Genomic DNA, 23,207 nt, shown 5'->3' on the forward strand with positions numbered 1-23,207 from the left:
GTGCGCCACCGTCAAATCAAGTACGGGTTTCAATTGACGGCACTCAACCGCGACCAAGACCGCTCAACCGAGCGCGATTCCTTGAATAGTAATTGGTGCATATACATATAAACGCTCCCATCTCCCTTGGGTGGCCTGGCTGGCCCTCCTGCATATTTTCCCGTGCTTCTCCCAGGCTCCCAGCCTCCGTGCCTCTGCTGCCGCTCTGTCTCGATCCTGCCCCGCTATATAATCATATTACCATCGCTGCCACCGTTAGACGGCAGTGCGGGATTTGAATCTTGCGAGACACCTTTGGGGACATTCGCGCACACAGCACACGGCGTAACCGGTGGCTTCCTCATCCCGCACGCATACGGCACACCGGGCATGGCATCTCGCGCATCCCGAGGCGCATCGTAAAGTGCGAGCATAAAACATTTTTTAGTAGTTCCACCCATCATAAAAGGGTGCCAATGACTGCCGATGCAGCCGCCAACGCCGCAACGCCCGTCGACTCTGGCGCACCTCGGAGACTTCCACACTATCGCGTTGAGTTGTTCAATAAGTTTTGCGCCTCAGAGGGCTACTAAAACAAATTCATTTCATTATGGGGGTAGCACTCTTCGTACGGGAAGTTGCATTTCGATGCAGGGATTGAAGTTTTATTTTTGGAATGTTTTAAAGAACAGGAAATTTATGAACAGACGCAGGAAGTTCAGTACAGTACGGGTGTTGGGGACTGTTCGCCTTCAATTAGTGCAGTAGAAAGGTGGGTAGCTGAATTCAAAACGTGGTCGCACAAGCCTTGAAGACGATCGTTTCTTCAAGGACGTCTAAAATCACAACAACAACACCTAACATCGTAGCAAAAAATGAAGGATGCCGTATTGGAAAATCGTATTAAAAAACCGACTCATCGCCGACTGGGTGACACTTGGATCTATCACCATAATCCTGAATCATAACAACAAGACAAGCGAGAGGTGTGAACCTGGTTCAACGGCTTCGAATCGAGTTCGTGTCCAGAAATTCCAGGCCAAGAAGGTGTCTCTGCATTAGATTGTTTGGTAGCGAAAGCAATTTTGATTGTTTGGATTACTTGGAAACTGGTAAAACAATCAATTCTGAATATTCTGATAAGGTGAAGGAGAAAATTCGTGCAAAAAGGCGAAGAGTTCGAATTGTTGCAGCATCCATCGTATCCATCCAGCTTTAGCTCCTAGTGACTTCCATCTGTTTCCAGACCTAAAAGACAATCATGCGTGGAAATCGTTTTTCATCAATTGATGAGGTTATGAAATCTTTGGAATCGTATTAGTGTCAGCCCTTCCAGATTCTTGCTTACAGGGATGGAATTTATAAATAAGAATCTTGTCGGAGCAAGTGCAACTGAGATCTGCCGGAAGTTTTCCGAATCCTCTGAACGATTAAAGTGTATTCCAAACCATAAAATTGTGAGTTTTCTTATCGAACCGCAAAACATATTGAACAACCTGGCAGGTGACGGAGGCCCCGCTTTTTATGTTGCAGCGCTTCTCCCGGCAGCGCTTATTAGAGTTGAATAAATTCGAAGATCATCACTAGAGGCGCGCCGGAGGCCGAGGTCTTTGTCCATTTTGGGCGCGGTTTTCGCGCCGACGGGAGACCGACAGCCGATGCACGGTCGCCAGGTCGCCGGACACCTCACTCACAGCTTCGAACCTTTGAAACTAATTTCTCGACCGAGATTGCCACGCGGTGCACAGGTCCCGGTCCAGGTCCATATGTGGCGCCGCAATTTCATTGCCTCACGCGCGCGTTTATGTGGTTCGGTCCGAATTTTATGGAAACGTCACATTTGCACGCAAACGACCCCTTGCACAGTTATTATGACCACCGCAGCTGATTTTTGTCGCGCGCCACATTTATTATCATCAACTCTGGCTGGGACAGTGGGATCCCGGACACCCGGAAGCACCGGGAGCACCGGTCGTAAAGTAACCGGGCCGCGCTGTTGCGCTCCAGACGGGCCACACCAGACCAGACCGAAGCGAGAGGTGCCGTGTACGCATTATCAACAGTGATCGAATTGGAATTTCCGGCCCATTTTCAATACACGCTTCCACACACACGAGCGGAAGCCGTTTTACGACCTCGACATTCCGTGCCCCGAAAAGTAATCATACGCCAACGCCGGTATTAACGGTCGGGCGGGCAGGGCAAGCGGGCGAGGTATAAAACATGGCACAAGAGGGCCCACAGCCCGTGCCGTTCCGGCGCCATCGAAAAAGACAAAATTCTGAAATTGATAGATTGAACTCGGGGCGCGCGCGAAATAATGTCTTATTTAGAGAGCATACACACAACGGGGGCGGGCGGGCGGTCGGGCTGGGTGAAAATGTAGACGAATGTGGCCATAAAACCTTCCTCGATGCCCCCCCCTCCCCACACGGTCCCCGTAACGCCACCGCAGAGCCATGGACAGAGTAATTTGTGTGCGCTGTCGAACGGAGAGCGATGGAGAGCCGCTCATCACCTTCGACATCGACAATTGTGTGGGCAAGCAAGTTGGTGATTTAAAGCGCATGCCACACCACCAATCGTGCGTAGTGGGTAGCTCCAACCGGGGCCCACCCCCGCCACCCTCCCCGCAAAATAACCAAGACAAGGAGTGGAGCTTGACACGCAAACCGAGCGCTCTGTCAACACGTCTCGGGGGCCCCGGTGTCCTGGCTCTGGCGGGTCCCTTTTTGGACGGCAGATCGGGCAAGCTGTTCGTGGCCGTGACCGGAAGCAGTGTCGGGCCCAAAAATGTAATCAAAATAATGTGTGAAGAAAAATAAATACTTTACCAATGGCTACCACGCCTTGGCCACGCCACCCCACCACCACGTTAAATGTTATTGCACACTCACACACGGTGGTGTTATCGGTGGCGGTGAGGAACGGGATGCCGCCGCCGCCGCCGGCGGCTATTGATGTATCGCCCGCCCGTCCGCCCGCCGCCCGTCCGCCACCGTTCGGATTTTGATTACGGTAACGGTCATAAACGGTCGTAAAAGATGCATTTATTTAATCCATAATGATTTGGCGCCCGGGCTTCCACATTAAGACGTCCACACCCCGCACCTCCCCTCCCCCCCTTCGTCACCCACACCTCACGGCCGGGCCCGTGGCAGCTCAGACGCCTGTTTCCGGCTCTAATCCGTGAATTACGAGCTTTGCAGCGTACGCGGGGCCCCGGAAACAATCGCTCGGGAGCGTTCTCTATCGTGATGGTCGTCAAACTGTGCGCCCGAACATGATCGGGACAGGACGTCCAATTGTTGCGCCCAGCGCCTGCCTGGCCAGTAGTGCCCTTGATGGCACACCTGCGCCCCGGTTCGAATCCACAGGTTTCTCTCTCTGCTGCTGCTGCTCCGGCCCTGGGTGGGTTGGGTGTGGTGATGCGGGGGCCTTGAGTTGAGTGACAGAGTGTGTGTGTGTGTGGTGAGGTTTCTCAACATTAAAGAAAATCGACAGTGGTCCATGTCCGAGATCATACGCCGCGCGCGCGCTCTGATTGTGTTGTCTCTGCGCTGCAACTGGAGCTGCCGCGCGGCACGTGTCAATTTCCGCGGGGAAGCTGCTGGCTGACGTACACCCTCAACGCCCCCCTCAACGCCCCCCCCTCTCGCCCCATTGCGGGGGGTGGTGTGCATTGTACGATTGTTCCTCCGCGAGTTCCCTGAGCCTCGCCCAGGTGAGTGTTGAGTCCTCAGGCTATTCGACGGGGCGCCCAAAAGGAGTCAGGCGGGCTGTGGTGGGTGGGTGGACACGTGTATCCGTTTCATGCCTCGCCACTACTCCGGGCCCGGGTCCCTCCGCCCCATCAAATAGCTCCGCCGACTGGCGGGACTCTGAAGGATGCAAAGAAACACAATGCCTTGGCGCAGAAGAGAGGGCTGCTGCGCTGCGGAACGCTCTACCAACAAACATCGACGACCGACCTCCCCTGCCTCCTGCCTGTCTGTATCTCCACCACCACCTAGCGTGACCGTGCGGTCCCCAGCAGTCGCGGCAAGCTTGCTTTAACCATCACCACCAATCAATGAGTAAACTGTTTAGATGAAAGTTCCAACGACTTCTGAAGCACTGCCAACGCCAACGTCCCCGGGGGTGGGTGGCCCGGGGGGTGTGTTCCATTGTCACCTACCATACCCCCCTCCCCCCCATCTACCATAGGCCTGATTTTTTCGGGATTTTCCAACGGCAGGATGATTTTCCAACGGAAGGAACAAAGGCCTCGCGCAAAAAAAGAAATCGTCACGACGTCAGACCGCAACCACGCGGGTGCGGGAGTCGTGCGTTTTCTTTTTAATTACATCCCGATCCTCTACCCCCCAGCCACCAACCTCTAGCCAAGGCAAGTGTGCCGCCCTGCGGGTCCGTAATTCGATGCAAATGAACGCACACAACCAACCCGGGGGGGGCGAAAGGGAATAGGGAATCAGAGCGAGCCGAGCGAAAAGGAAGCGTGTTGGGAGGATGGATGGCGGATCCTTACAATGGCGGATCCCTGGCGGCCCGACGCATTTCCGTTCCGCGTACTGTCGCCGTGGCCAAGAAGCCACTGGTTCACTTTGAAGTTTTCTGGTTGGCGCGGTTTGGTTTGGCTGGGAACGCGTTCCACGACCGCGTTTAATGTCCAAAGGACCCAGCCATCGGCACTTTCGCTCCGATACGATTCATTAACCATTAACCATTCATTAACCGATTCACAGGACACGTGGGCCATGTGTGATGTGTCCGAAGCGCTTCCGGTAATTGGGACCTTCTCGATACCATCAATCAATTTTGGAACAAATTCTACTCTAGAGTTGAGCGATTCGAGAGTTTCCTTTCGGTACGATATCTCCGCAAGCTCAACAAGAACATCTCCAGCGCTCCAACTCATTTGCTCAACTATGCAACACAAAACATCAACACGCTTCCCTGACCTCGAACGTCTTGACGGGACGATCCAGGGAATACTCCATTGACAGATCGGCGATTAAGGGGAGAGTTGACGAACGTCGTCGGAGATACGGATATATTCACGAACAATTACTATCAAACGCGGAACGCGGAACGCAAAAGGAAAAACATAAATCCCCGAATCGCAAAATACCACCCCGCTCCCGCCACCATCCTACGCGCGAAAGGATCTCCCAATCCATTAGCGCACGAAAATCATTAAACTGGAGTAAGGCTGAGTGCAAACAGTGCGCAAGCCGCAGCATAATCCGCGGCCCGAAGGATTCGCTCGCAAATCTGTGTTATTGGTACTTTGATCCTTGACTGGGACCGCGGGGAGGGGTACTCCTGGAGGAAGGAAGGCAGAAATGGAGAACGAAACCCGGGCAGAAAATAGTAGAACGACTCCGGCTTGCCCTGCCCTGTCTGTCACTCTCTGGCGGCGGCGGTGGCGGCGGCGGCGGCGGCGAAATGGGAAGTTCATTGTTTATGCTCCACGCTTTGATGCTTTTACGAGAATGATGCAGACCACCCCCCTCCTATACACCCCTACTACCACCCCACCATCCAGTTCCGGAGTAAATATTTTCCATTTTGCCCCCGTTTCCGGATTCCGGGGATTCCACTGTTTTTTTTTTTCGCGCTGCCGTTTGCTTCTTCGGTCGGTTCGGTTTCGGATGGATCAAAAAGATGAAGGCCATAGAAGAGGCAGAAAAAATGCACAATTTGCTACCCAATCGACGGGTAGCAAGACGATGAGCAATTTTCCAAAAGCGGCCCCGGCCTCCCGGGGCACAGCGGTTCCGTTGCGATTCCAGGTCCGACGGTCTCTTGGCAGGAGTTATTGTTGCCAGCCCGACCGAGCCGGAAGGAAGGACTCCCTCGGGATGCGGGGCTTGCACACATTTGCGCCCGACTCAAGCACACACCCCTCAATCAATTATCGCACACACGCCAGCTAGGGCCACGGAGAGACAGAGCCCAGGCGAACCACTTCAACACGACGACGGGGCCGGGCGTAAATTACAAACCAAACATCGATTATCGGCCACACGTCCCTGGGACCGGACCCCGGGCCGGGCGGAAGCTGACCATTAAGGCCCAAATTTGTCACGTTTTCGCGCCCTGTGAGGGTCTGCTTCGCCTTGCTGCGTCCGCTACCTGTCCCGACGAGAGGGCAATCTCCGTGAGAACGGCAAACTGACCGTTTGCGGCTCCTGCGGAGTGCCCTGTGTGGGAAGCGCGGTCCTGGACGTGAGTCGAAGAAAGGGCCTTTCACGCAGGACCGGACCGGAGACCGAATGTCCAGCCCGAGCGCTCGCGGCTCCAGAGTCCTCTGTTTTCGGTAGTCGGGGTTCCGCATTTACCTGGTTACCTTACCTCCTGATTACCTGATCAACAAGTCAACTGGACCTCACCAATAAAGGTCTTTATAAACTTGGTGCGAATGTATTGACGCGAAAACGAAGCATACTAGTGTGTCCAATAAGTTCGTATGGTCGGTAATAAAGTGGGCTGCTACGAGCCTAATTTTAGTAATATTGGATCACTCTTCATATGAAAGTATGTGAAGTTTCATTTCAATCGGTCACTCAATTATTGTTTTACAAGCCATTTGATATCTACGTGTCAAGACAATCAATCAATCGAGATAATCAAGTATCGATTGAATTGAATTTTTATTTTTGAAACGTTTAAAAACAAAGGGAAATTATGGACGAATGTTGAAAGCGTATAATTACTCTTCGCCTTCAATTAGGGGGTTAGAAAGGGGGTTTCTGAGTTTAAACGTGCTCGTACTAGCCTTCAAGACGACCCCTGTTAGAAACGTAAAAAAACATGCACAACACCTGATATCGTAGAAAAAATACCGGATATCGTATTGGAAAATCATTAATTCATTAAAAGAGATTTAGTACAAGGCCTAGCCATCTCATTGCACAGTATAACCAATATTTTGACTAAAGTTTAGGTTCCTGAAAGCTATTTGTAAAATGAATGCCGCATTTGCTAAAAATGGAACAATGCACCCTGTCACTAGAGCATGTTGAAAATGGCAAAAATCCATTCGAATCGTTGGAGTATCCATCGTATTCACCAGATTTGGCCCCTAGCGACTCCCATCTGTTTTCCGAGCTAAATAAATCATGCGTGAAAAGCGTTTTTCATCAAATGATGACGTCATATAACAGTAGCTGAAACGTATTTTGAAGCCCTTCCAGTTTCTCACTTCACGGATGGAATTTAAAAATTGGAGTCTCCTTGGACTGTATTGATGTGTATTGAAATTTGCATAACCAATGAGGATGTTTCGTTCCATTTTATCATGAATATATTGTTGACGGGCTCAACGCTTTAGATAGATCGCGTCGATCGAGATGAAAAAGATACACAGTTTGTTCGATAAATATCGAATTTTGTTTTTAATCAATATAAATGTAGCCATAACCAAAAGTTAGCAACAGTGGTATGAAAGGCATGTTCTTCCTCTTTCAATTACACCCAATTTCAAGCAAATCAGATATGGGGTTGAAAAGTTATGCTCGTTTAGGTGTCAGGAGGTTTACTAGGCGCGTTCCAAAAAAGTAAACATGGAACCAGCAGTCAACATTCAATTTTGTACTAAACTTAATAAAACCTCGTACTTGGAGACCTTTAATTTGTCCTAACAAGTTTACGGTGATGAGTGTATGGGTGACGTGAATCGTGCAGACATCGGAAGACGATAACGAGGACTGGGCATCCACAAGACCGAGCCGATGCTCAGAACTTGGACTCCTGTGTAATATGATTCGAAAAACACGGTCAAAACCGCCGAAAAGGAACCGCCAACTCTACGCATTCGCCTGATCTATCACCGTGTGACTATTTCCCCTTACGCCCAAACTGTTGGCCATGAAAGGATTATTTGTTTTTGAACAAAAAGGTCGTCAAGGGCTAGCAAGCTTCTGAAGACATTCTGTGGATCCTTCTACCGAAAGTGATTTCCAGAAGTGAGCCGGTTGCATGGTCGCTTAATCGGTGTTGTATGCAGATAAAGCAGAAGCAGAAGTAGCGCCCGAGTAGGAAATGGCTAATTTAAGATTTTAGAACGGATTATCCGTCATTTTCATTCGGAACATCGTCAGAACCTTCGCAGAATAACAATTACGCGGCCGCGTCCGTGCGCCCTTTTTTCTACGCCAGGCGTTGCTGACAAAGCAAGCGGACCCAACCCGCATCGCAACGCAACGCAAATCCTTTGCGATGGAATAAAAAAAAACTGGGAAGCCAAATATGCTCCATAATTGATGTCGTGGCGTGGTCCGCTGAGTAATTATTCGCCCTCCGCGCGACCGACCGACCCTTGCGCCTGGTCTTTTTTTTCCAGCTTTTTTCTTCACTCTCTAAGAAGAAGAAATAATTAATCATATTATTGTGTACTTTAGGACACGTCCGCTGGGTGCGCTGGCCAAGTGGCCAAAGGGCCAAAGTGCCAATGGAAGCCGCAACACGGATGTGTTGAGCCCCCGAAAATTAGCAGAACGTGGGAGCAAAAAAAAAAGGGCCAGACACGAGACACGAGTCGACGGCTTACGGAGCGGGGGCCCACTTGGCAGACTCAATTTTCTTGTCTTGCTGCCCGTCGGGCTCCTTTGTCCGCGTGGGGCGGCGGGGCCTTGCGTTAATCACACTGATAAATCATTGAAAGGATGGCGCGCGCGCATGTGAAAGGTTTCCAATTTCACACCCCTTTTAAATGTTGGATTAAAAAGGGGACCGGGACAAGAACAAGAAACTGTAGAAAAAAACGAAACGCCTGGACCGCCTGCTCTGTTCTTATTTTTTGTGGTCCTCGGCCCTCGCTTGGGACAGTTTGCCTTTTTTCGTCCTTACGAGCTTGCCCCATGGGAGGTTCTTTGGCGCACGTTTGATGTAGCCGCCAGCCAATCGTTTGCAATCGGCCATCCCGGTTGATCCCGGTTGATTATATTTGTCACCCTCAAGTAGCGGTAAGACTAGTAAGACTTGACCAGCCTACACTTGACTAGAGGTGCGTCCCAATCGGGATTGACGCTATTCGCTAAATGAACAGAATTATGCTAGTGAACAATGGAATATCCGCTGACGAGATTCCACCACAATTCTCGAAATGTTAAACGCTGCGAACCAACAGCCAACAACTTGTTCACGACCTTGTGAAGTGTGTAACTTAAGCCACGGTATGGTATCGCTGCCATTCAACCGCTTCAAAGTTTTCGATAAAACCTGTAGTTCAGCTTCAGGCTTTGTGAAGGTCGAAAAAGCTGGTTCTTGAGGGAGCGAGTCGTAGAATTCGTCATAGCTCTCTGAGACAGTACATCCTATAAAAGGTAGTTAAAGGTTTAGTAAAAAAGCTTTTACATTTACTAAAAGGAACGCTACTAGTGTGTTCAATAAGTTCGTAGCCTCATTATTAGAGGGTGCTGCTACGAGTCGATTTTTATTGTTACGTTGGTACACTCTTCAAATGAACGTATGTGAAGTTTCATTTCAATCAGTCGCTTACTTCTTTTTACAAGTCATTTAGTATCGACATATCACAGTATTTTTTACAGTGTAAAAAATCAAGTATCATGCATCGATTGAATTTTTAGTTCAAAGTTCTGAGTTTAAATGTGGTCGTAGTAGCCTTCAAGACGATCCATGTCAAACACGTCAAAACACAGACACAACACCTGAAATCGTAAAAAAAATCAGGATATCGTATTGGAAAATCGTCGAATCACTTACAGAGATTTAGTAGAAGGCTTAGCCATCTCGTTGAGCAGTTTAATTAATATTTTGACTGAAGTTTTAGGTTCCTAAGACCTGTTTGCAAAATGGGAGCCGCATTCGCTAAAAATGCACGCATCGTTTTTGACAATATTTAAAACGTTTTCGATAGGATACAGTGGATTTTGTACATTGAATCATCACTATGGATGAGGCTTGGGTCGATCACTATGATCCTGAATCAAAACAAGATGCTAAGGAGTGGTGTCAAGCCTTTTCTTCAATTCCAAAACGAGTTCGTCCAGAAATTGGCTAAAAAGATGTTAGCATCAGTTTTGTGGGATACGAAAAAAAAATTTGTTAGCGGCAAACTTGCAAACTGGTAAAACAATAAATGCGGAGGCTTATTTTGAAGCCTTTCCAGTTTCTCACTTCAGGGATGGTATTTATAAATTTGAGCCTCCTAGGAACATGTGTATTGATGTTCTGGAGGGCCATACTGAATAATTAAGTGTATTTCAACCCATAAAAATGTGTTTTTCTTATCGGAGCTCCGAATTTATTGAACAGCTTAGCCAAATGCTAACGCAGAAAATTCGGAAATATTTTAAAACTGTTGTCCAAAGTGACGAAGAATTGCCTATTTGGTAGTTCGGAAAACGCGGCGACGCGTTTGATGCGGATTTTGCTGTCTGGCAACATCATCGGTCCAAATCGGTGGCTGATTGGTTGGCTTCAGCGAAATTGCGAAGCTGAAACCTTGGAAGACATTTGGACGGTGCGCTACGTACCATACAGCCGACGGCCAGCCAATCGATATTCTGCGCCCTGCCCCATCCCGTCGGGATCCGGAGTACTAGCTGTGAGCGAGTCTTGCATTACTTCGCTTTCTTTCTTAATTTTCGGCCCTTGGTTTGCTCTGTGTTTGTGTTTGGGCTTAGGTGGCGTTCGGTGCCATCCCAAACGATTAACCTAACGTCCGGAGCTCCGAGCGTGTCCTACTCTTGTGTCACTTTCTTATTCATTTAGCTTTTTTTTATTATTATTTCTGTGTAGCTATTAGCGTTCCCGCGAGACACAGGACTCTCGCCCAGCAGGGGCGCGTATCCTCGCGCGCTCGGCGGGAGACTCTTCGGGAGATATCCAATTGCTGACGTGGCCGCCGCCGCCGCCGTTATTAGTCATGCAAATCTGTATTGTTATTTTCCGCCGGGGTGTTGTTCGGCAACATAATTTAAAATTACGCTCGAGCATTAGGTGCTAAGTTGCTTTTCGGATCAGCCGTCCTGACGGCCTTCGCCTACCGGTAAATCCCGTAAGCCGCCCGCGCCGGAAATTTTGTTGTAAGATTCGAAAGCCACCCAAACGTCATCGGGGGAAAAAAATCGGAACGGAACAAAACAAAACGAAACACTGTAATCCGCCCGGAAGTCGTCACTCGTTCTCGCTTGTCTCGCTGACGTTTTTCGGAGGAATTAGAGTTGATAAGATTAGAGAGCATCGGGTTTGACAGAGAAGAGAGAGAGAGAGAGAGAGCGCCTGGTGGTAGCAGCTTATCGGCCGTCCTCAAACCATCTCCGGAACAAACGGTTCCTGGTACCGAGCGATCCGCCGGCGTCAGGACTCTTGGCGGCTTGCCGTTGCTTGTGAAGTGATTGAAAATCAAGATTTGAGTTTCAACTTTGATTACGAAACGTAAATCGCTCACAGTGATTCAAATGAGCAAAGCCAACACGGCGGCAAACCGGAGCGCTGAAGGACGAGCACCGAGGACAAGAAGAACCGGAAGCCGCATCGTTGGGCTAGCCGCAAGCCCACGCGGTTGGTTGGAATCTAATTTTACGCTTATTAGCCAACCTTCCGGACGGAGCTTCCTTCCGAGCCGTTCGATTCGTTCAGCCCGATGATTGATCCGCCTGAGAAAGCCTGGGCCGGTTGCCTGGGCTAGTGTCGATGCCGCTCGCAGGACGAAACAAACGTAAAAGGATTAAATTGGAGCTGCCCGCCCTAGCTGTGCCCTTGAGCGTCGCTGAGGTCGAACGAACAATTGTCACTGCAACGCCAACACCGGAGAGAGAGAGAGAAAGAGAGAGAGAGAGACGCGACACGCGATTTGTCGCTTTTCCGACGCGCTTTCCCCGAACAAACACCGGTTTTCCCAACGACGACGACGACGAGGACGAAGTCCAACGAACGCGCTTTTGTGTCTCGATTTTTTGACGGTCCTTAACCCCGCCGACCCTCACCACCACCCACTCCGCCCGCATCAACACCCACGGCCCCACGAAGCCACTGGTTTCTTTGTCCCATATGGCCCCGGGATGGCAAGTACTGGGCCGGGTGCCGCCCGCGTCCCGAACAGTGGTATCCTTCCGCGACCCCGAGTGGACCACCCAAACACACACACCACACACACAGACACCCTCGTACGGACACAGTAACATTTTTATTTCTAATGACTTTTCCATAAATTAATTGCCTCCTCGACCGGTGTTGCTTCCATCCATCTTCATCTTCACGGTACGTGGAGCGTTACCATAGGGCGGCGGCAGCGGCGACTGGAGGGCTAGAGAAGGAAGGCAAAATCGTGGACCCATCCGCCCCCCTCCCCCCCCAGTTGCCGTGGGCCGGACGACATTTATTAATGATGTGTGGAATTTATTTGGTGGATTAAGAGATAGAAAGAAGTTGCAGCGAGGAGCTGACCAGGACGCAAGAGCGGGCGCATTATGAGCGACGCGACGACAAAAAGGATTCCTCCGGGCAGGCCACGTTTCGCGCCACACGAAACAATGAACCCGCAATGCTATAGATAGAGAGAGAGAGAGCGTTGTGTAGCCCATTTAGGGATGGCAAAAAATGGCAACCCTGCGATATAGCGAGCGGATCCTTGCGTGGGGTGGTGGTGTAGGCTGGCTGGCAGATGAGTAGGCAGTGATTAATTAAATGCTCCCCACGACCACCCGACCCGACCACCCGAACTCCCGGACGTGATTTGTTCCCCGAGTTCGTCCGAGAGCTGGAGCTACGCGGATGGCCATTCGCGCGCGCGACAACTTCTTGGCGACGTATCGCTTTAATGTGATTGAACCGAAACACGTACGTACGTGTGTGTTTGGGTGAGTAAAAAAAAACAATAAAAGTCAATTGTGTGCCATTGTGTCCGGCACCGGCCCCGGAATCGCCCGGTCGAGCCGGACCCTTTCGCTGGTCGCTGCCATCGATAGGTCCTCTGCCGCCCGGCGGTCCTGTTAGGCTTTGTCCTGTCCTGGCACACACACATTCCTCTAACGCACATACGCGAAGGGGGGGTGCTTTATGACGACGCGCGCCGTGTCGATTGCCGAGACCAAGTTGTAAATCAAAAACCTGTCATGTCGGAGGCATTAATTACGGCCCGAGCCGAGCGCCACTCGAGGGGGTGTTGGGCGGGTGATGGATGGGGGGGAGGTCGGTGCTAAATTAAAACGGGCAGCATACGCGCGTGTGTATGAGTGTGTAATGGACGATGCTGTTAGCGCGCTCCGAGTTCCGACTTGAAGGAACGAAGGCCAGGCCCCGGCTGGGCGATTATGTGTGAAAAGATGCATTTCTATGCCCCACGCCACCCAGCTACCACCCCTCCCCCCCACCCACCCCTGGCTGGCAGGCATCCCCATCACCACCCACGTCCATTAGTTCTGGATGGGCCGGACTGGCCTCCACTTTGTTTGCTACGCAATTACCACACTCCACCGCCTGGAACCGCCGCCAGATGGCGCTCGATTGGCGCGGCCAGACGTATTGCCACGGTGGCGTGGTGGCGTGGAGTGGCGGGGGGTGGCGTGGTTCCGAACCGTGCGTCCGAGCTAACCGACGAACAGGACAAGCGGACCTAGCACTTGGCTCTGAGTCTGACGGCGCTTGGACCTGGGATTGATGAATTCCCAATCCAGATGCCGCTCCCCGGGTGTCCAGAAGACGCCCTGGGCGTCCCCCAGGCCCCACTCAACCACGAGCCCGGCATCTTGTGGCCGTGGACTAACGCCAAGTGGTGGGCTTCTCCGCCAGTGCCGGGACAGTGGCGGGAACTCATCAGCCATGCTAATTGGCGATAATGGAATTGTTAATTAGGCCGCCTTTGTCGGCCACACCACGGCTAACCCTATCTTCGCCCGGCACGAGGTGGCTAGTGGCGGTGAAACGGTGTAAATCTGTCAGGAATCCCACTGGCTGGCTGGCTGGCTGGCTGGGCACACCTGTAGAAGCCGCCCTCCAAGAGTTGCGGCACCTCGGGCCCACGGTTTCCAAGAGCATTTTTGGAAACTATCTCGCACAGGTCCCGGCCAGGCGCCAGGTTTTCGGAGCGAAGCTTTTGGGCCCACATGCAGAGTCTCGAGTGTCCCGAGTGTCGAGTGGGCGTCCGATCTGCGCCGGAATGCCGAAGACAGGTACTTAAGTGTTTTTAATTGAAGATGTGTTTTAAAACCCCGGACCAATGGGCCGCAGACGCGTACGGCTACCGGTAGTTATAATAGCTCCCAAGTGGAGAACCCGGAGCCGGAGTCGCAGCCGGAGCCGGAGCAGTTTTAGGGGGGAACAAATTAAAGCATGATTAAATTTGAATTTTCCAGCAATAAAACTGATGCTAAAATATGTAGTTTATGTAAATGTGTGAGTGTGGGGGGCTCTCGGCGGCCAAGGATAACGATCGGTCGCTGTCTCGCTCCCTCCAGGGCTAAAGGTAGACAGTTTTATGGGGGCCCGGTTTTGTCTTTGGTTTTGTTCAGCGTGTGTAGACAGTTTTATGGGCGCCGACTCCACGAAGTCGAGTGAGTGGAGACGTTCCTCAGGTCCGCCTCAGGTCCTTCCGTGTCCCTCGGTGGGGTTAAACATGTCTGAGTTCCGAGTTGGTTTTTGCTTCGTCTAATTTTAATGTTCTCCTTCAACATCTCACGCAACGGAAATCGAGCTGTGCCTGTGTGCTTCGTTCCAATAGAATGCAGTCCTGAGTAGATCTGAGCATTAGGATCCTAGGTCCTAGTTTGTTATTAGGTCTGCAAATTCATTCGTGCGGTTTTTAATCGACATTTGTGACTTAACTACAACAACAAAACGTATGAGTACTTTAATGAAAGCACTGTCCGTCGTTAGCTACTACTTTCTGGTATCTTTTAGGTAGTTCCTTGATTCCGTGTCGATAGAACTTCTTATCTTTAGGAGCGATTCCCTTAGAGAGCAATTTTTCAATACTTTCACACAAAGTGAACCGATGTGCTGCCAAATCGTTAATCATGCAACGGAACAGAATACTAGTCCAAAAGAGTTAGCTTTTGACATTTGCGAGATAGGTTTTGACTGGTTTTGGAATTTGTTGTCGAGCGTTGTAATGTTGAAAAATCAGCTTCTCATGTCTTTTATCCCATTCTGGTCCTTTCATTGGCCAAAGCATGCTTCAAACGTTTCTTCAAAAGTACCGTATTTTTCCGTGTATAACGCGCACCTTTTTCCCAATTTTTGTAGCTCCAAAATCTGGGTGCGCGTTATACAAGGGGAGTAAAAATTTTGTCTCCTCTAAACATATAAATGCGCCCTTTTCGGTACATATTTGATGGTATTATTGAATAAATTATGAAATGAAACATTTGTTAGGAATATAATTATCCATACAATATCGTCATTAAGTCATGGCAGGGAGTTAAAACAGAAGTTGTTGTGAAATCATTTAAAAAATGTGGCATCAGCAATGCTATGGATGGATCTGAAGATATCGCAATTTATGAGAACTCTTCAGAGAGTGACAATGAGGAGTACATTGAAGAGCAATTAGAGAATATCAATTTGTCAGACAACAGTGAATCTGAGTTTGAAGATTATTACGAAATATAAACTACTAGTATGTCTTCTGTAATGTGTACGCATTTTATCTTTAGTCTACTTTAGAATATTTAAAGAACATTTAGAATAATACATTATTATCATTATTATCAAAAATGTGTAATAAAAAACTTTTTTTTCCAATTTTTTTCTCTTAAATATGGGTGCGCGTTATACACGGAAAAATACGGTAATTGTTGTCCAAAGGAATTGCCCATCAATAATTTCATTAGGTTTTAAAAGCACATAGTACACCACTCCTTGAACTGAATAAGAACTCCCAACAAAAAACACTTTATCAGTAACAAAACTCGACATTTTCAGATGCTTAGCAAAGGTTTTGTTTACACTTTGACCAAACAATCTGTACGGCGTTCGATGCGTTATGACAGTGGCTATCAAACACATATTTAATAAAAAAAATTGTGATATTTAGTGAGCAATGTCATCTATTGTAAAACCGCACGAATTAATTTGCACACCGAATAGTTTGAACCAGAGAGAAAGAAAGAGAGAGAGCCTGGTCCTGGAGTGTGTGCACTTTTCGACGTCGACGTCAGAGGATCCCCACCGGACCGGGGGGCCAGGATTTCCACGTAGCTCCATAGAGCAGTCTTTAGCGGTCCCTTCGGCCCAACTCCTGTGCCCCCAACCCCCCCCAACTTTCACTCGCCAAACCAGCGCGCCTCAGGGACATGGAAGGAAGCATAAACGAGCGCCATAAACGAGGATAATTGTGAATACTTTATTGAAACTACATCACATCGACCACCGCCGCCGCCGCCACGTGGTGGGCGTGGAGTGTAGTAAGTGATTCCACCCCGCCTCAGCCCTCACCTCGCAGGATACGCTTCGGTGGTGCTTCCCGGTGGTGGAAGCTTCCGCGGGAGTTTCCACGCGCGCCACACATTACGACACCATCAACCCCACCGAGACACCGAGGACTCCTCCAGGACTGGGCTGGGCTCACTAAAGGATGTGTGATAAATCGCTACCTCCCTCTCACTCTCTGTGTTTCGAGCGCGGGCGTTAAAATGTTGTGATTTTTCTTCGACCCGCCGGCTTCTTCTCCTTCGGGCCACACACATCATTAGAAAGGACCTGGTACGGGCACACACACACTCATGTGGTATGTTTGGGTGCAAACTAAATTAAAATCCCCTCGCGGGCAAAAGACGAGCGCGAGTTTTGAGTCCTGACACAACCCAGACCTCCGTACCGTTCATTGTCCCGAACTCCCCATTCTCCCGGGGGTGGACATTACTCAACAGGTCTCGTCGGCGGCGGTGGTGGGCGGCTATGGTGCGGAGATGGCCGACTCAAGTGGGGTGCCACGCAAACGAGAGACACTACCGGTACTTGGAGGCGCCACCGAGCGGATGCTCTTCACCTTGAAGTGTGTGGTACCGGTGCGACCCGAATGAATAATATTACACACACACACACACACACACACACACACACAGGCACTCGTCCTGTGGCGACCCACACAGCCACGAGTGTGCAGCCAAGTGTCATCATCAGTCAGCGTTAAAAGCGTGACATTTTTCATAAGCCAAAGTGTCGTCGTTGTTCTGGCGGCTGCGGCAGGCAGGCGGTAGAGGGGGGGGCGGTTGTGGTACGCCAAAGACGATTATCAAAAATCGGACATCCTGCTCTATCGGATGGTTGTATGGTTTTATATGACGACGACCCCACCACCGCACGTACATAAAACAGTTTCGACTCTCGGACACCGTGTTTCCGGCGGAAGTCGGGAGAGTCTCCCCGTGGCCTCGAGCCCTCTTCCAGGTCCTTCGACTTGGCGGGCGGGCGGTGGGTCGTCTGAAGCCCGCTCCAACGCCGCTTAACCTGACCTGACGGAGCAAAGACCAAACGGGAGACCAACAAAAGAAGAAGAAAAAAAAAAGGAAAAAGGACGAGCAACCAGAGAACCTGTCTCCAGAAGTGGCTGGACGAGTGGGGGGGAGGTGGTGGTAGATTTGAAATTTTACTGCCGATTCGTCCCCGGGCTCCGGGGGCCCCCGGGATAGCCGATTTTACGATTGGCGTTACGTGGCCGTCCACGACGGACTTTTAATGGCAACCCCGTTATCTGACCAAACCCTGTGACCCCCCGGGGGTCGCGGCGGATCGGGATCGCTTTTGTCTCCACGTGGTATTTGGGATTGGGTTACAAACACTGGACGGTGTCCGGGGTTCGCTGGGTCCGATGTGTCGGATCACTCCACGAGGTTAGGTTTGAGAGGAATACTCGAGTTTGATGCGATTTCGTTACTCGGTCGTTAACCCGTACCGCCCCACTGGGTTCTGGGCCCAGAAGACCTAGAACACCAAACCCGGGCGCGTATCAGATCCCGTGTGAAGGTGGCGAGCCTGGTAGCGAGTTGGGAATGGATCCTACGGGCCCAGGTTGGGATTCGAAGCAGTTCACTTTAATGGGCCAATTCACTGGATTCTCCGGGGGTTCCCGGGCATTCAACAGTGATCCCCGACTGGTGACGACTAGTTTTGTCCAGTAGACTAGGAATCCCACTAATCACCACGCGTCAAACGGCCAACTCGAGAATCTCAAGCCCAGCATTTCAACTCCAAACTTCCGGACTCCAGCTTGCTCCAGGACTGTAACCCGGGGCCACAGTATGAGAAACTTGGAAAAAATGTATGGCAGGCCAAGAAACTATGAATCTTTTGCTAGAGTTCCGTGAGTTACTTTGAGTTGCTTTTGAGCGCCTTATGTTTACGGGATATTTTCTCGTTTCGGGGGTGTATTTTTTTCAATTTGACAGTTTACGGCAAATTTCGGCAAATTTTTATTGCTTTCCAAAAATATGGCTAGTTTTTCGACAGCGGATCAAATTTTGACAAAAATTGCCATAGAAGGAGAAAGAAAGGAAACTGAAAAATCAAAGCATAAACAAACGAGCTGTCATTTCACTCACTGGAGCTCACGGAATTTTTCGCGCAAACGCTTCTAGTGTGGACGCTAGCATATCAAAAAACCTGTAGAGAAAACTCATACTGTGGTCGAGGACTGTAACAAAGCAACAGTTTGACCGGAGGGCCCCGTGGGCCACCATGTTCAATTTGGGGCAACATCTTTGTTCGATGCCTGCTTCGGGGCTTCCGGTCCACACAGGTTTCCCTCATTTACACAGGTCCACCGGGGGGTGCTTCTGGTGCTGGTGATGATGTGGAGGTTAATAATGAACCGGTAATGAACCAGAAGTCGGGTGGGAGTGGCAGAAGTTTGAAGCATCTTGTACACGCGCCCCGCGTCAGAGAACGGAAGTACACGAAGCGAGCGAGAGTGGGCGAATGTAAAAACTGGGTCAAGCAGCACCCCGTCGGGATGCAGGGGTCGTTCACTGGCCCTCGCTGTGTGCAACTCGGGCACTCGCGGGCAAAAACATCGTCGGTAATTGGCGTGGGTTTGGGCGCAATAAAGCCATTAAAAAACTATAAAATTATCCACCGACGCTCCGACGGCACACCGCGGGGTGGCGGTCCTCGGATGGGGTATCTCCGCGCGCCCACTCATTCACAGCGTCTCTTGAGCCTTGAGCTGATGCGAAATCCGGGCTGGACCAGTTAGATTAGCGTTATTAGCGGGGCTGCGGGTCCACCTGCTAATCCGCCGTCGTTGGCCGTCCGGTTCCGGTTCAACTCCCCATGTGGACCCCATGGACGTGGACCCCCCTGCGGTAGGACCCCCCATTGGCGCGCGGGTCCCCCAGGTCCAATTCTTCGGTCCAAGTTTCTGGATCCAATTCTTCCCGAACCAAAAAAAAGGAAAGGGCGACAACAGGATTCGGCGGCCCGAGACCGTGCTCTAGGAAGTCCTGGAACTGGAACCGGGCGGGGTGGAGGTGGTGGTCCTGAAGGCAAATTTTTTTCTAGGTCGGGAAGTTCGTGGAAGCCTCTCGTTAGGACAATCCGCAACTCTCATTTCATCATTTCAGCAACTCGGAACACAGAGGGAGGACAAAGAAGAAGGCCCTCTGAAAGGACGAACCCGGGGGGAAGGGGTTGGTGGGCGAAGGAGGGGTGCGGTAAAGTTAATGGAAAACGATGTCGCCGGTGAGAGTTGGAGGCGAGCCAGGCAATAATCTTCGGAATGGCGCATTTGGAAATTGAGAGGAAGCGAATAATGTATTATACACATTTTAAATAATCATATCTTTTACGAGTTTCACATTTTTACGACCGGTCTGCCGCTGCCGGCGGCCGGGGCTCTCTGCGTTCTCAATCACGGTGCGTCGTAAAAATGTTTGTCCGTCCGTATCCGGCCCGTCCACGAATCCCCCGTGAATCCGGAATCGAAGAAAGAAGAACGGAAAGCGCAGCGCCTAACGCGACGCTGGGTTGGGACGGCGTAAAACCCCGCCTAGACCCTAATCGAAGCGGCTGGGGGGTAGGGGTGGGTGGTGGAGTATTGCGAAAGGATTCGCGTTGGTCCGCAAGGCCCCGGAACCGGAAGCGCGACTTTAAGCGTTTGAGAGAGACATTTGCGTCCAGAGGCGAACGAGCGAGTGATGCTGCTCCTTAAAGCAGGCGAGTGAGCAGCGACCGGCACCGGCTGCGACAAGGACCCGCACCGCCCACCGTCACCACCCCTACAACATCCCCAAGGGCTTCCGGGTCGACCGGAAGAGGCCAACGGATGAACCAGCGGACCGGAAACGGCCGGTAAAGATAGCCTTCCTTCGGGCCGTTGTCCCTGGGCCCTGGGTCGGCGACCAGAAAAGAAATGTCCTGCGGTGAGGGGGGGGGCGGTGACTGTGGGTGGTAGGTGGGGATTGTAGTGAGACGATCATTAAAATATTCGTTCGCTCGTTCGTTCGTTCCTCAATCCATCGGACGTTTCGTCGGATTCCGCGGCATTTTTCTTCCGCGTACCTCGTCGCAAACAAAACACACATCGAGGTGTTGCTCGCTGGGGAGGTGTGGGACAGGGTGGAGGGCAGGGTGCGAGGAGAAGAAGAAGAAGAAGCAAAAAACCATTACGCTGTTAAATAGATTCGCGCGCGCGCGACTCTCGCGTCGCGCGATTGTCCTTCGCTCCAAGGATGCTGGATCACTGGATGGGGTGGGGGCTTGGAGCGTGGTTGGGAGGTTTAATCGCTACCCTGAGCATACCCCTACGCCCCCCCCCCCCCCCCCCCTGCCACTCCCCCCCTCGGGGGGGCCAGTTCGCGAATATTTTAAATTCATTTTTCGTCCAGCCCCCCGGAATGTTTTACGTCCGCCGATGCTGCCAGGACACAGCATGCGGTGCGGTGGGTGGGTCGTAAACCCCCAACCCTGCCCCTGCGTTCCTGCCAGCCCCTCTTCGCGCGTTGCATCTATGGCAATTAAACATCGCTTTGGGGCGTCTCGGTGGGCCAGCGCGTTGCGTAAACCAGACCAGCGCCAGGCGTTGACACGCGTAAATCCTTGTCAAGCGAAGCCCGCCCTGCCTTGGCCCGCGCGATGATTGGCCCGACCCGATCCCGTCACAGGAGCGATACGCGTCACATCGGATCGGGTCGCGTGCTGCGTTTTTGGTCCATTTCCGGCCGACGCCGACGCCGACTCCCGGCGGATGTTGCGGATGGCCGATAACGCGGGGCGCGCCCCGTGTGGTCGGAAGTAGCGACTTTCGCCCCGATCCGCTCCCGGGTCCCAGGTCCTGGGTCCAGGACCTGTTATTAATGAGTGCCGCGCGGTGCATTAAATGTTAATGAATTCGTGGCGGGTGAGTGTGGCGGGCGCAACGCCGACGCCGAAGGGCGCATCGCTCCCGGCCCGGCTTTCAGCCTTCAGGAGCCTTCGATCGACTCATTAATTATGTCCGAGAGCCCCCGCGAGTTCACGCGGTGACAAGCATCCATCACAGCCCACCCCGGAGATGGCCGGATATCCGGCTGTCCCCCATCCCACCCAACGGCCCCCGACTCGGCTGGGGTCGTGATGAGTAATTTGCATATCTCCGTGCGCGCCCGTGCGAACTTTGCGACTTTTTGTAGCCTGACCGCGTTCTGGCGTGACGTAATCAGGATTTGTCACTCTGACCGGGTGACACTGGGCTGGGCCGTCGTGGCCACACTATCTGGCACACACCAAGCAGTCGGAACGGACCAGATCTCCAGTACCAGACCGTGTAACCCCAACTAATCCCGCAATCAGCGCCGCAGTGTGTCGCAAAACGGAAAGGCAATCTCGCAAGGTGCTGGGTCGGCTCAGGCGCCAGGCTCTCCAGTCGTGAGCGCCGGGGATGCCTTGGGAAGGGTTGCGGCAGGACACACGCCCATTACATGCCCTGCTTCGCGAGGGTCCGCCAGCATCCGTACCGCGGCGCCCGTTTATGCTGGTTATTAAAATACACTTCAGCAGGCAGCGTTTATGAGAGCGCACGGCCCGGGAACTCCCGTGTGTAACGCGAGCACGTGCACCGGAGCGGTCACCCTCGACACCCTGCCACCCCCCGCCCGTGGGTGTACCGTCGGTTTACGGTGTTCTGCATCACGCTGTTGACGCGCCGTTTTGTTTCTCGCTCTTGTTCCCGGGAACCAGCGGACCAGGGAAGGTCGATCCAGCGCCATGTTTTGGGAATCCATTTCAAATTAAAGAGTCATTAATCGACCCCCGGTGAAACAATGTACTCGGTGTCTTCGGTGTTTCCCGGGAGCGTCGTGACGCAGTAATTGCCCTGACCGAACGGCGTAAGAATGCGGGCGAGCTGCTGGAGGTCCCCGGCCCCTTCAACCGGTCCTGCGTTGCTGATAAGGATGTGAGTATCAGCGCCTTCGTCTACCAACTGGATAGCTTTAGTCTGAAAATGGTAGACATTCAGTATACACTTTGACATTTACGAAATGGGATTTACACTTGAAGAAATATGGAAAATTTTGAAAACTTTATTTTTCCAAACTAGTAGCTCTTTAACTCAAACGGGATGATATTTGAAAGCTCATTTTATTTAAGCTCATTTCCTCCTCAGTGGTTGTGATAAGAAGCAGAGTTCCCAAAACCCAAACGTCGTGCAAGAGAAGCCAATGCATCCAAAACTGTTGGCGGGCCGTTGGTTGGTGCGGATTTTGGGTTTGGTGACATCATCGGCCCGTTTTTCTTCGAAAATGAAGAAGGAGCCGCCGTAACCGTTGACAGCGTACGCTACCGAGGCTGGTTCCGAGCTTAGACGACATCTGAGTTGAAGATGGGGCCATCTGCCATGCCAGCGACAGCCACGAACGATTGTTCGGACAGCAAAAAATTAGCAGAAATGGTGGACATTTGACGGAACATTTTTTTTTTCACAAATAAATGAAATGAATGAACCTATCGAATGAATGCTGAAGCATCGAAAAATATCAAGTCGTTTTTTTATAACCAAAAGAAAACAATATCTTGGGTGGGCCACACTGTATTTGTGTTGTTTCCAGTTGGGTTTTCTGTGACTTTCGAAGCCGCAACAAACCCAGCGGTGATATTGCCGACCCGACCAGCATCTTTTTTTCGCTGAGGTACGTTTGGCGAGAAGCGAAATTTTTATGACGTGTGCCGACAGCAGAACGCAGAGGTTAAAAGGGCTTTCGTCGAACAACTTCAAGCCCGTGCCACGGATGATGCCGTCAGGTGGTTCGGTCGAAGAGCAATGGAATGTCATCAAGGACGCCTTG

This window comes from Anopheles bellator, chromosome X, assembly GCF_943735745.2.
Source record: "Anopheles bellator chromosome X, idAnoBellAS_SP24_06.2, whole genome shotgun sequence".
NCBI lineage: Eukaryota > Metazoa > Arthropoda > Insecta > Diptera > Culicidae > Anopheles > Anopheles bellator.